Raw genomic sequence first — 11,112 nt, forward strand, 5'->3', positions numbered from 1 at the left:
GATCTCTAGCTTAGATAAGCCATGGTCCTGCACTTACCTTTGCCAAGAAGATTCTGAACCTTAAACACGCAGGAAAAACACTTCTAGAAGCCTCCTACAACGTCCTAGGCCTCAGATCTCACCAGAAAAGTCACCAATCCACAGGAAACACCAAGAACACCAAGAACACTCTTCTCTCTTCTCTTTTCTCTCAAAAACGGCCAAAGTCGTCTAATGAGACAAAAGAACGACTTAAGGGTTTTTCCCCTTTTCCTTTGCTCAAAACGCAATATTTAACTTAAACTCGTCCACAGAAAATAATCTTGCATCGACCGATGTAATCCCTAAACTGGGATTTCGGTTCGCAGATGTTACATATAGTCTACAAAACAATGATGTGTACTTCCGTTTTATTATATAGGGGATAATTACAAATGAGGTGCATTGATGAATATTAAATTCACAACCAAGAAAAATTAGCATAAACAGATTTTCATATATAAAATAATCGTTTTGTAGAAACAAAAGGGATGATGATTTAAAAAAATTAACTGTTTTCTCTCGCCATAGGCGATTTCCCCAAAGCCACCGTTTCATAGCAAAACTTTCATTTTCCACTGTTCCCGGCCGGCATCGGCCATCATCGTTTGCTTTATTCAGTTGCTTATTCTTCCCCTAATTATTGTACAGTTTTAGATTTTCAGTAATTAATAATGGCAGATTGAGATTATCAAACTCACGTAACTTGTCCCATTGCGACGATGGTTTTTCAGGGACTCTGTCCATCAATTCCAAATTAGACTTCGATCACGCCAATGGAGCCATTCCTAATTTGGATTATTTATCAATTCATTGGGATTTCAATGATCACCTTGACAGATTCACCATATATCTATTGTCGCTCCTACCTTATTATGTTGATTAGATGGAATCATGATGTCTTTCTTTATAGAAAGTTTGTTTCCGGTGTGTTCACTCACTGCCGGTGGAATTTCCGGGTATCAACCGGGTGAATGTCCTCTTACCCAATGGAATGGAGGTTTTTCATGGGTTTTTGATCCCGAATTCAATTTACTTGATGAAATCAAAATCAGAGATCAGATTGGATTTCTTTGGATGTTCACTATGTCTGATGATGGTGATGCTTTCTCATTACCCTGGTTGGAATATTTGATCTCGTCAATTGATTATATGGGTTGTGGAGTATATGATTCTAAATTTATGGTGGCAACTTTGTTTGAGGATGATGATGACACTAGCGTGATGGGAAGACAAAAGGTGGCCAGTGACTGTGATAGAGATGTTATCTCTTTCCCTTGGTCGAAAAATTTTACTTCTATGAAAGGGAAATCATAATCACTAAGTGGCAACAATGTGCAAGGCGATTCCAGCACATCATATTGAGTTTCAAAAGACAAGAGTCTGAATCATTTCAAGCAAAATTTCTGTTTTTCTTTTTAACTGGAGTAATGCGAAGAGCATTTTGGAGTTTCATTTATAAGGTGATAGCCAATTACAAGTATGTGAAAGGGGGACGTAACAGATTATTTTATCTGTTAGCCTGTAAGGCTTCGGGCAAGCATGGTCAATCCACTCTTTTACATAAATTAATTTTAATTTCCTTTATTTGTATCAATGATTGTATATTTGATTTGCCGGAAAAAAATCGTTTTGTAAATTGTAATATTTTATGGCTCACAAAGAGTAATCTGCCATACATGTAAAACAGTGGAGATACTAAGTTACCATCACAAAAGAAAAAGGACTTGTATAATGGAACCTTTAGCTTTTCAAAGGAAAAAGAAAAAAAAAAAAGAGAGAAAGAAAAAGATGAAAATATCTTTCATAGTAAAAAATGAAAGGACTTGAGCAAAATTTATACGCAAGGCCGTATCTTAGGAGGCAAAGTAAGAAATCTGATAATTCCACCACAGATCTCTCATGTGCATGATCGCTCGATTCAGTTTTCAGTTCAGCATTTTGCATTTAAAATATTTGATTTATAAATAAAACAACATATATATTCAATTTAATTTCTTTCATAAACAACATATAAATTTAATTTCTTTCATAAACAATCTAATAATTTTAAATAACAAGATTAGGTACAAAAAAATTTGTCAAAATTTAAATAATTTTCAAATGTTAGTTTTATTTTTTTATTTGATTTTTTTCTATAAAAACATAATTTAGAGTTTACACACTTCATATCGCAATACAATTTAACTGCATATGACATCATAATAAAATTAAAATTATTTCTATGCACTGAATCTGATGAGTAAGACTTACTATTTTCATATGAAAATAATTTGTGCATTCTGTCAATATTAAAAATTAATACAAAATAATTCTAAAAAAATGAAAACTAATATTATCTCATATTTGAAAAACTAAAATTATCTTAATATGTTCTATATCTTGTAATCTCATACATAATAATTTTAATACTTGTCCAAATTATTTTAAATAAAACTATACTATAACATTATCATAAATTAATTGAATATTCATATAAGTTCATTATTTTTCCTCTAATTTTTATGATATCCTGAAAATCAGAAGAAATTTGAAATTAAAGGTAAATTTAATCATCTCAAGAAAATGAAAGAAGAAACTGCATAATATGTAAACACATGTTCTAATTTACAGAAACAAATTATTTTTTGGGACATTTGCAAAATTACCATTTTTTTATATACCCTTTTGCAACAATACCATTTTTTTTATTGTTCATTTTCAATAATTCCATTTCCTGTATACAACATGACTAACTTCTAAACCTATTTAATCGTGGGAATCGAAACTTTTAAATTATTAAAATAGATAAAATAATCAGATTTTTTTTTTAAAAGGGGAAAAGGACGTATACCTAAAAATAGGATTATAACGAAAAAAGGATTATACCTAAAAGAATTATTAAGTCTATAAATAAAAGGTTCTGAAAACTCTATTTTGATCACACTCCCAAAATCGATAATATTCACTCATTTTCTACTAACAGTCTGCTATGGCAAAACAAATCTACAAACAAGTATTCTCATCCTTCATCGTCATAACTGTTTTACTTTACCAATTTTACTTTACCAATCCAACCTACATATATGGGGTTGACCGAGTTTATAGATCTAAATACATTTTCCTAACACATAATTACCTAATCATACCCTTAGAACATGTTTACAATGGTTGTTTTAGAGTTTGGTTCATTATCTGGTGTAGTTCTTATAATTTTTTTCCACTTTTTGAACATTAATTCTGTAACATTGACTGGTTCATTTGATTGATTTGTTTAAAGATCTTAAGAAAAGAGCCAAGATTAAAATGAAAGACAAAAGGATGCCAATGAATCAGAGGAAGGAAAACAATCAAGTACTTTAACAGAAATAAAGTTTACACATGTGGTAAAGTGTCCACAAAACTTGATTTAGATTGAAATAGACACACGCATTCATGTTACACCATAACTAAACAACAGCAATTACGGAGACGAGTAATTGTTACAATATATAGATTATAAATGTTGCAAAAGTTGGGATTGATCCTCACCTGCTAAAGAGAATGAGGAAACACGTTAAATAACCATTAAATAAATGGACATATATGAGGTTTATGAATTTCTCATTTTAATATATATTCTCTAAACACATAATAATATCGAATACTCTAAACACGACATAATAATGTCTAATACTCTAAACACATAATGTCTCTTTTTTAAGAAATGAGCTGGTTTCATTATTTTACAAGTACTTCTTAATTTTCTGTTTTCTTTATGGCTGCAAAATATAAATACTAATATGACTATTTTAAACACAAAAAATCATATCTTCTTCTAATAAAACCTCACCGGTTCAATCCCTAGTATAACTAAAAGATATAACACAAGACGACGACGAAGAAGATTGAATAAAGCTAAAAGGCATGCCAGCTTTGGTCCTTTATTGGTAGTATTGATTAAAAAGTCAGACAACGAAGAAAGCGTGCACGTTATGTAGTTCACGATTGCTAAAAATCCTTACCCACTCCAGCAAGAATCATGGTGTGTATATACTACTTCCTCTAATTCTCTTCTTTCTATCGCTGCTTATGGCCAAGAGGAGATGCAATTTGCCTTTCTTCTGCCTTCAAAAGGCTTGTAGAACATAATAAAAGAACATAATATATATATATATATATATATATATATATATTATGTTTAGATGTTTTTGTGTTTAAGTGTTTTGAACTACAAAATTGATCTTTATCGCATTTCATCTTTTATTGTATTTTATAATTGATGCAAAAAATTGTATATTTTCTTTCAACTCTAATAAATTTATTTATAATTTTAAATTAGTGTTGTAAAACATTTGGAGTGGATTTCCATAACCGGCCAGTTACATGTCCTATTGTGTAAGGCCCATTGCCGAAGGCCTTTTACCTATTTCCTATTCTAAGTCGGTTTAGTAGTAAGGGTTTGTCTATGCCCTATAAATATGTAACATTCGATTGATTCATTAATAAGATAAGAGAGAAACCTCCTTCGATTTCTCTAACTTTCATAACACGTTATCAGCACGACTTGTTCTAAAGTCCAACTGAGATAAAACCCTAAAACCCTAAACCGCCGCCGCCTTCTCCCTTTGTTCGTGGTTATACTTGGCGATCGGTTCCTGTTCGTGATCCATCCGAGTTCGTGGTCCGTTTCTGTCCGGGGTGAGTTCTGTTCGGAGATCCGTTCCTGTTCAAGCCGCAGTTCGAGTTCGAGATCGGTTCTTCCTCCTACCTAGTCTGAGGTTCGTAATCAAGAGAAGTAAAACCGAGGTCTTTAGCTCCCGGTTCATATCCAGTCAACCTCCAAACGATGGAAGGTAAACAATAATCAAACCCCCTTAAAACCTATGAAATTGAATCTGACCTTAAATCTAATGGAACACTAAAAACCTACAAGCAAACAATCAACTAACAAAAGCTTAAGATCCCTAAACACTAAAACTTTAAAATCGGATTATGTGAAGTTTAGGGTTGCTAGATTGCTTGCAAATTGAACCGTTCATATCATAATTAAAATTCGGTTGATTGTTGTTGCTTGATTGTTTCATATGTTGCATGCATCCTTGAGATTAAAATCGAACCTTGCATAGGTAAAAACCTGAATCGTTTATTGCTTAAATTGTTTCTGTAAAATCGGCTACATGAATCCTAAAATCGATTGCATAGATAACTTCCATATCAATTTTAGTAATTATCCTAAAACCTAGAAATTTTTTCCTAAAATTTTACCTAATTAGAATAGGAAATTCAATCTAAGAAAAAGGAAACACTTAATAAAAGGAAATTGTTGCATGCTAGTATCTATCTAGGTTTGTTTGTTTTTCAAGCATACCAAAGCCACGAAAATTATGAGTAAAGGCAAGGCATGGTTCGGTCTCAAATACCGCATGGCCTGAGTTTAATTTGATGGCATGGTTCGGTCTCAAATACCGCATGGCCTTAAATTGTTGCATGGTTAGGTCTCAAATACCGCATGGCCTTAAATTGTTGCATGGTTAGGTCTCAAATACCGCATGCTAATGATCAGATGTTTGTTCTGTATTGTGCAGATGGCAAAGCTTAACAACCTCTCCTATGCTGCCCTTAATGCTTCTGGAGACAATTACTTGCAATGGGCTTTGGACACTAAGATCCATCTGAAATCAAAGGATTTATGCGAATGCATTGAGGATGAGGTTGAATGTGCAGAAAAGGATAAGTACAAGACAATTATGCATATACGCCATCACCTTGCTGAGAGTCTCAAGAACCAGTACCTCACAGTTGAAGATCCTCTTGACCTTTGGACAGAGCTGAAAGGCAGATATGGATACCAAAAGACGGTGCTCCTACCAAAGGCTCAATTTGATTGGAAAAACCTAAGGATCCAGGACTACAAATCCGTGGATGAGTATAACTCAGAGACACTTTATTAATCTCATTATGAAAAATGCCAATTTTAGTACGATTGCGGGTATAGCAAGCCTAATTGAAGGCTATGGCCAGGCTAATATTTTGCTACCAAATGGCACACATCTTGAAATAAGTGATGCCTTGTATTCACCTAGCTCAAAGAGAAGTTTATTGAGCTTTAAGGACATTCGTTTGAATGGTTTCCATGTTGAAACAAAGGGTGAAGGAAACAAAGAGTTTCTATATATTACAGAAATCACCCAAGGACATAAGAAAGTCCTAGAGGCTATACCTGCACTAGCCACTGGTCTTTACCATGCTAAGATTGATATGATAGAAGATAAATTGGCAATGAACAAGATGTTTAATGAACAATTCACTTTATGGCATGACCGGCTTGGCCATCCGGGTTCTAACATGATGCGTAAGCTAATAAAGAAATTCAAATGGGCACACTCTTAAAGAGAGAAAAGTTATCCCTAAGAATCTCACGTGTGTAGCATGTGCACAAGGGAAACTAATTATAAGGCCATCACCAACAAAAGTAAATAAAGAAACTTTGCATTTTCTGGAAAGGATACAAGGAGACATATGTGGACCTATACACCCTCCTTGTGGGACATTTAGATATTTCATGGTCCTTATTGATGCATCGACCAGATGGTCGCATGTTTGCTTATTGTCAACTAGAAACCTTGCGTTTGCTAGATTGCTGGCCAAGATTATATGTCTGCGAGCCCACTTTCCAGATTTTCCACTTAAGACTATACGTCTAGACAATGCTGGTGAATTTACATCCCAAGCGTTTAATGAATATTGTATGTCCATGGAATTGAGTGTGGAACATCCTGTTGCACATGTCCATACACAAAATAGATTAGCTGAATCTTTTATTAAACGTATTCAATTGATTGCTCGGCCATTGCTTATGAGGTTGAAGCTTCCTGTGTCGGCTTGGGGACACGCAGTATTACATGCAGCTGAGCTTATACGCATCAGGCCATCTAGTGAACATAAGTATTCGTCATCCCAATTATTAACGGATCATGAGCCAGACATATCCCATCTAAAAACATTCGGGTGTGCCGTTTATGTACCAATTGCTCCACCACAGAGAACTAAGATGGGACTTCAAAGGAGGATGGGAATATATGTTGGATATGATTCTCCCACCATAATTAAGTATCTTGAGCCAACTACGGGTGATTTATTTAAGGCCAAATAAGCAGATTGTCAGTTTGCTGAATCTGAATTTCCTATGTTGGGTGGAGAAAATAACAAGCTGGTCAAAGAAATATCATGGAATCAAACATCCTTAAATTGGCAAGATCCTCGGACTCTAGCATGTGAGGCAGAGGTCCCAAAGATTATACATTTGCAAAAGCTAGCTATTCAATTGCCAGATTCCTTTGCTGACCCAAAGAGAGTAACAAAATCGTACATACCAGCTTGTAATGCACCAGTACGTATTGAAGTTCACAAGGAACACAATAATCAAGTTGCTACAGAGTCTAAGGCCCGTTTGAAACGTGGTAGATCATTAGGTTCCAAAGATAAGAACCCTCGGAAATCTAAGAAAGGTGCAAAACAGACCGAGGTTAAGGAAATGATAAACATGGCCGCGGCAAATCCTAAGGTACCGAATGAGGTTTGGGACGCTGAACCTCAAGGACCCTAAGGAATTGATAATAATGAGATCTCAATCAATTATATCATGTCTGGAATACAATGGAACCGTAAGAATGTCGACATTGATGAATTATTTGCATACAAGGTAGCACTTGAGATAAATGAGGATCATGAACCCACGTCTATATTAGAGTGCACTCAAAGTAAAGATTGGTTAAAATGGAAAGAAGCCATTGACGTGGAGTTGAACTCTTTAAAGAAAAGGAATGTGTTTGGTCCGATCTTAAGGACACCATTCGATATAAAGCCAGTTGGACACAAGTGAGTCTTTGTAAGAAAGAGAAATGAGAATAATGAAATCGTGAGATATAAAGCACGGCTTGTAGCACAAGGATTCTCTCAAAGACCAGGAATAGATTATGAGGAGACATACTCCCCTGTGATGGATGCAACGACTTTTAGATATTTGCTAAGTCTGGCTATAAGAGAAAAACTGAATTTGCGGTTAATGGATGTTGTAACCGCATATTTATATGGTCCACTGGATAATGAAATATATATGAGATTACAGAGGGTATTGAGCTCAAAGATAAGAGTGGTTATCGAGAACAATACTGCATAAGGCTAGACAAATCCCTTTATGGACTGAAACAAAGTGGGCGAATGTGGTACAATAGACTCAGTGAGTACCTAGCCAAAGAGGGCTATAAGAATGATCCCATCAGTCCATGTATTTTTATAAAGAAGTTTGCAAACAAAGGGTTTGTAATCATAGCAGTGTATGTGGATGATTTAAACATACTTGGAACCTCTGGTGAAATTGCCCAAACAGTCGAATATCTAAAGAAAGAATTTGAAATGAAAGACCTAGGCAAGACTAAATTCTGTTTGGGATTGCAGCTTGAGTACATAAATGATGGAATCCTTGTGCATCAAATGGCATATACTGAAAAGGTACTCAATAGGTTTAATATGAACCAAGCTCACCCATTGACTAGCCCAATGGTTGTAAGGAGCCTTGATTTGGATAAAGATCCATTCGGTCCAAAGAAGGACGGTGAAGAAGTTCTCGGTCCTGAAGTGCCATACCTCAGTGCTATAGGAGCGTTAATGTTCTTGGCTAGCCACACTAGACCGGACATATGTTTTGCCGTGAACCTCCTAGCAAGATTTAGTTTTTGTCCGACCCAAAGGCACTGGAACGGTATTAAACATGTTTTGCGTTACCTACAAGGAACGACAGATTTGGGTTTATTTTATACTAACCATAACAAAGAAGGTTTAGTTGGTTTTGCTGATGTAGGTTATCTATCTGATCCACATAACTCAAAGTCTCAAACCGGCTATGTGTTTACACATGGTGGTACCGCGATTTCGTGGCGTTCTATGAAGCAAAGCATTGTGGCCACTTCATCTAATCACGCGGAGATTCTAGCAATTCACGAAGCCAGCCGTGAATGTGTTTAGTTGAGATCGATGATTCAACATATCAGGACAGATTGTGGCATGGCCGACGATAAGGAAGCAACAGTTATATATGAAGACAATACGGCATACATCGCACAGCTCAATGAAGGATACATTAAGGGAGATCGGACGAAGCACATATTACCCAAGTTCTTCTTCACACATGAACTACAAAAGGCCGGAGAAGTTCAAGTGGTACAAGTTCAATCTTGCGACAACTCAGCCGATCTCTTCACCAAGTCATTACCGACATCAACATTCAAGAAGCTCACGCACCATATTGGGATGCGGAGACTTAAGGACTTCTATGGATTCTTGGAACAGGGGGAGTAATGCATGTTGTACTCTTTTTCCTTCACCATGGTTTTGTCCTAATGGGTTTTCCTGGTAAGGTTTTAATGAGGCAGCACCCCCAAGCGCATTACGGAGATCCCGTAGCATTGGCACGGTTATGTCATCCAAAGGGGAGTGTTGTAAAACATTTGGAGTGGACTTCCATAACCGGCCAGTTACGTGTCCTATTGTGTAAGGTCTATGGCCGAAGGCCTTTTACCTATTTCCTATTCTAAGTCGGTTTAGTACTAAGGGTTTGTCTATGCCGTATAAATATGTAACATTCGATTGATTCATTAATAAAATAAGAGAGAAACCTCCTTCGATTTCTCTAATTTTCATAATAATTAAACTATTTTCTAAAATAATGAAAGAACCACATTTTAAAATATAGCTGTATGCAGCCTCTCGATCCATAAGCAGGTCACATAAAAAAAAAAAAAAAATCTGTAGATTATGTTTAAGCCTGAAGAGCTAATAATTTGTTACCATTTTCAAGTTTAGTATCTAAAATTACTTTTGTGGTTGCAGTTTTTTTTTTTCTGCTATTGACGGAATTGTGACCAAAATAATTTGAAAGCATAGTAAACAATAGTGGTTGGACATTTAGTGTTGCAGCATTGTAGCACTAATAAAGTCCCTTTTTATTTGCACCTAGAAAGCAGATACATGGATATATAAGACTGTGATATCTGGTATGTTGAGTACCTTATCTCATTCCCTAACAGTGAGTTTTTGTCTAATCTTAAAGCAGTTTGATAGGAGAAAAATAGATGTACTCATTATGCTCTCCTTTTAGCATGGTATTTGAAATTTTGAGTATCATCCTCTAAGTATGTGCACACTATGGAATATATAATAGGAAAAATGTTAAAAAAATCTCCAATTTTCAAATTGTGGAAAAAAAAGCATTAATTTCTGAAATATCATTTAAATCACCGAGTTTTTGTTGACTTTTTTTTAAAATAGGTAACTTTTATTGACTAGACCATCATCAGTTAAACAATGATGATGGGGTTAACTTCCGTTTGACCAAAATGACGTAGTTTTCATTCGAAGAATAAGATAAAAAAGTATGAGCCCAGAAAAAATCGAACTGTCTACCTTTAAGACTCATAACAACCTCTCTACAATTGAGCCACAACAACATTCTGCTATTATACCAATCAGTGATGTATATATATATATATATATGTAGACAATCGATTAAAAATAACAAAACCAAAAAAATGTTATATGTATGTAATGTATTTATAAAATATATGTTAATATATCATTTACTCTTTATATATATATATATATATATATTAACTTTTATTGTATAATAAGAAGACTTTTTTTTATCCTGGCGGTTGTTGGTTCAACGACTCTATATATATATATATATAACATAAAGAGTAAGAATTAAATATTTTACAAATACCAAATAAAATCTATGATCAATATATCTTCTTTGGTATATATATGCAAAAAGCCACATTTAAAATTTACACTCTTTATCCTGATAAATAAGATATCAATTTAAATATATGCACGCTATGAATTATAAATTTTATTTAGTATTTAATAATAATAAAATATATAGCAAAGAAAAAAGTTATATTAGTTTTTGCTCTTTATATTTTATATATATTATATAATAGAACGTTAAGATATATATATAAATTAATGATATGATAACATTTATATTATAAATACATTACATATAACCGATTGTTTACGTATAAAAATATTTCTGTATGTAAAGATATATAGAAATGTAATTCTGGCTCAATG

At 34.2% G+C, this 11,112-nt stretch overlaps 1 pseudogene; it reads left to right on the forward strand.

The window, feature by feature from the left end:
• On the forward strand, positions 693-1,335 carry LOC104709651 (annotated as a pseudogene).

Source organism: Camelina sativa, chromosome 8 (genome assembly GCF_000633955.1).
Source record: "Camelina sativa cultivar DH55 chromosome 8, Cs, whole genome shotgun sequence".
Classification (NCBI taxonomy): Eukaryota; Viridiplantae; Streptophyta; class Magnoliopsida; order Brassicales; family Brassicaceae; genus Camelina; species Camelina sativa.